At 50.8% G+C, this 4,080-nt stretch overlaps 2 non-coding genes across 2 annotated transcripts; both read right to left on the bottom strand.

The window, feature by feature from the left end:
• Positions 1–576: 576 nt before the first annotated feature.
• LOC141444015 (5.8S ribosomal RNA) lies at positions 577–733 on the bottom strand. Its single transcript, XR_012453120.1, has one exon. It is a non-coding gene; the product is annotated as a 5.8S ribosomal RNA (ribosomal RNA).
• A 465-nt stretch (positions 734–1,198) lies between these two features.
• LOC141444004 (small subunit ribosomal RNA) lies at positions 1,199–3,106 on the bottom strand. Its single transcript, XR_012453110.1, has one exon. It is a non-coding gene; the product is annotated as a small subunit ribosomal RNA (ribosomal RNA).
• Between the last annotated feature and the right edge of the window lie 974 nt (positions 3,107–4,080).

The following is a 4,080-nucleotide window of genomic DNA, read 5'->3' on the forward strand; positions in this document are numbered from 1 at the left end:
TGAGCGTTTTTTAGGCGCCTTAACACCACGTTTGTTTCATCCCACAGCGCCAGTTCTGCTTACCAAAATTGGCGAGTGTTGACTCCATCCTCTGATCTCCGGCTCATCGTTCGAAGAAGTGGAGGCAGACCCATTTAAAGTTTGAGAACTACGTTGACGTCGTTTCGGCCCCAATGCCTCTCCGGCGACGCTTCCGGATGAGACTGTTCAAATCGACGCCGCTACGTGAGGGTTTCGGACGGCCAGCTACTAACGGTACGATCTCGCGCCCCTCCACCCACTTCCGACGTCGATTTACACGTCAGAATCGCTACGGTCCTCGACAGTGTTTGCTGACTTCGCCTTACGCATAGTCACCAACTTTCGGGTACGAGCACTGCGCTCAGAGCGCGCCTCACATTTTACTGATTGGAAACGCGACGCACGCCAGTGCAACAGAATCGCCCAGCGCGAACCGCCATTAGCTCTCCGTCGTCGAAAACACACCAAACATACCATCGCTGATATATTAATGTGTAATTCCATTAACGCGAGCAATGTGACAGCAACAATATAAATATCGTCTATTTATGCAGCCGGCCCTCAGACAGGAGTGGTCCTGGATGTGTCTCCACGGACCGCAATGTGCGTTCGAATTGTCGATGTTCAAATGTGTCCTGCAGTTCACACTATGACGCGCAGTTAACTGCGTTCTTCATCGACCCGCGAGCCAAGTGATCCACCGTCCAGGGTAATAGTTTCATCACCTCCGTGGTTTACCTGTATATAATATGTAAAAAAAAAAAAAAAAAAAATTTTTAATTTTCTTCCATGCAGAAAAAAAAAAAAAAAAAAACATACACCGCACTCCGCGTGCGCCTCGGGGGCGCTTCGGACGGTTGACGTTCGCTCTAGAGCGCGTACGCATCGCGACGAACGGGGCGCGGGTTTGTGCCCCGTCCTGTCTAGCGACACGCCGCGCGTCTGACGCGACGCGAGCTCGGGCAGCGCCCGCTCTCTCCCGCCGGAAGCGCGCGCGGGAAGCGCTCGCCGAAACACGCACGTCCTGGACACACAACAGTGTTATAACAATGTATAACAACTGAATAGTGTGTGTCCATAACGCGCGTGCTTCTCTCATTATATCGGATTATGTTAAGGTATACGCGTGCGACGTCGTCGTCGTCGTGTTAACAACAAGAGGCGCGCAGCAATACGTTAATGATCCTTCCGCAGGTTCCCCTACGGAAACCTTGTTACGACTTTTACTTCCTCTAAATGATCAAGTTTGGTCAACTTCCCAGCAACGCCGACGGCCGTGAGGCCACCGCGTGTCGGTCCGAAGACCTCACTAAATCATTCAATCGGTAGTAGCGACGGGCGGTGTGTACAAAGGGCAGGGACTTAATCAACGCGAGCTTATGACTCGCGCTTACTAGGAATTCCTCGTTTATGGGGGATAATTGCAAACCCCAATCCCCAGCACGAAGGAGTTTCAACGGGTTGCCCGGGCCTCTAGGCCAAGGAGAACATGCTGATTCCTTCAGTGTAGCGCGCGTGCGGCCCAGGACATCTAAGGGCATCACAGACCTGTTATTGCTCAATCTCGTGCGGCTCGAAACCGCCGGTCCCTCTAAGAAGAATTTTAATACGTCGCCAGTGAGTTGCACGACCGCGAACGATCGCGCGCACCTAAATGGCGACGCCTATTTAGCAGGCTAGAGTCTCGTTCGTTACCGGAATTAACCAGACAAATCGCTCCACCAACTAAGAACGGCCATGCACCACCACCCACCGAATCAAGAAAGAGCTGTTAATCTGTCAATCCTTCCGGTGTCCGGGCCTGGTGAGATTTCCCGTGTTGAGTCAAATTAAGCCGCAGGCTCCACTCCTGGTGGTGCCCTTCCGTCAATTCCTTTAAGTTTCAGCTTTGCAACCATACTCCCCCCGGAGTCCAAAATCTTTGGTTTCCCGGAAGCTGCCCGCCGAGCCATTGTAGTAACGTCGGCGGATCGCTAGATGACATATTTACGGTTAGAACTAGGGCGGTATCTAATCGCCTTCGAACCTCTAACTTTCGTTCTTGATTGATGAAAACACCTTTGGCAAATGCTTTCGCTGATGTTCGTCTTGCGACGATCCAAGAATTTCACCTCTAACGTCGCAATACGAATGCCCCCAGTTATCCCTATTAATCATTACCTCGGAGTTCTGAAAACCAACAAAATAGAACCGAGATCATATTCTATTATTCCATGCACGAAATATTCAAGCAGCATTTTGAGCCCGCTTTGAGCACTCTAATTTGTTCAAAGTAAAATTGTCGGCCCACCTCGACACTCACTGAAGAGCATCGCGATAGGATTTTGATATTGAACCGGCGTTTGACCGCCGGCTCACCGACGATATGCTCCGCAAACGTGTCAGTATCACCGCGGATGCGGTGCACCGACAGCGCGCAGCACAAATGCAACTACGAGCTTTTTAACCGCAACAATTTTAGTATACGCTATTGGAGCTGGAGTTACCGCGGCTGCTGGCACCAGACTTGCCCTCCAATTGTTCCTCGTTAAAATATTTAAAGTGTACTCATTCCGATTACGAGGCCTCGTAAGAGTCCCGTATCGTTATTTTTCGTCACTACCTCCCCGTGCCGGGAGTGGGTAATTTGCGCGCCTGCTGCCTTCCTTGGATGTGGTAGCCGTTTCTCAGGCTCCCTCTCCGGAATCGAACCCTGATTCCCCGTTACCCGTGACAACCATGGTAGTCGCAGAAACTACCATCGAAAGTTGATAAGGCAGACATTTGAAAGATGCGTCGCCGGTACTGGACCGTGCGATCTGCAAAAGTTATCCAGATTCATCAAAATGTTACGACTTCGGACGCGAGGCCCTCCGCCGATTGGTTTTGATCTAATAAAAGCACTCATCCCATCACTGGTCAGAGTTCTGATTGCATGTATTAGCTCTAGAATTACCACAGTTATCCAAGTAACTGAGTAAGATCTAAGGAACCAAAACTGATATATTGAGCCATTCGCGGTATCGCCTTAATACGGCTTGCACTGAGACATGCATGGCTTAATCTTTGAGACAAGCATATAACTACTGGCAGGATCAACCAGGGAGCTGTCGTTGCGAACAATTCGTTAAAATTGTCGAACACACGCGTCCGCCGAACTTGACGGGGGGAGAGAGAGAGGTTGGCCGCCGAGCGATTGGCCCGACGACGCCCCAACTCGCCCCGCGCACACAGTTCTACGAGCATGACGCCGCGCCCGTCTCGTCTCTTAGTCTGAGAGCGAGCGCGACGTGCCGTTTGTTATTTTATTCTATCAAAAACAATCGCCCAACACGCGTGTCAACACGGTGGATTATCGCTTTTGTTAGTTTTTGTGGCGCAGGCACGGTATTAGCGCGCCAACGCCACGAGCGCGTTTGTCAGCGCCCAAAAATGAACATTCCTCGACTACCAGGCACATATATAAATCACGACACGTCCGTAAAGACGACTAGTATTACTTTTGACACAGTCGCGGATAAGGCACGACGCTCGGCAATAGAGAGCACATTCGAAAACACCCGCAGCCGCTCGAACCGACAATTACCGTGTCGGGCGTCGCACGTGAAGACAACGCAGCCACACAAAACCATCGCTTGGCCCCTACGACCAGTGCGTACGGGGGGGACACGGGGACGTGGTGCGTTTGCCAGTACGTACGATCCGACGTTCAATCGGTATTGTACGATCATCGTAGGGCGTGTTTAAAGTCTCGCCCCAGCGAGGGGGCTCGACCCGACGCGCGATCTCTGCGCGCTATCACCCGAGATTACAACAATCAAGTCTAATCGTGAACAAGCCACGAATTAGCCCGATCGTCGTATTGTGATGATAACGCAGGATCGCAAGCGTCCAAGTTTTATATATATTGCTGATTGTCAGTCACGTCGCCATGTCGGTATTGCTACCCAAAACGACGTCTCAGCTCGCATTACATCAATCATTAGACAACTATCAAATAGTCTGATCTATCTGTCTATCTCTTCATTCTCCCTTTTTCTGGCGGCCGGCTGATATGGTTTTTTTTTTGTTTGTTTGTTT

Source organism: Choristoneura fumiferana, chromosome 28 (genome assembly GCF_025370935.1).
Source record: "Choristoneura fumiferana chromosome 28, NRCan_CFum_1, whole genome shotgun sequence".
In the NCBI taxonomy this organism is placed as follows: Eukaryota; Metazoa; Arthropoda; class Insecta; order Lepidoptera; family Tortricidae; genus Choristoneura; species Choristoneura fumiferana.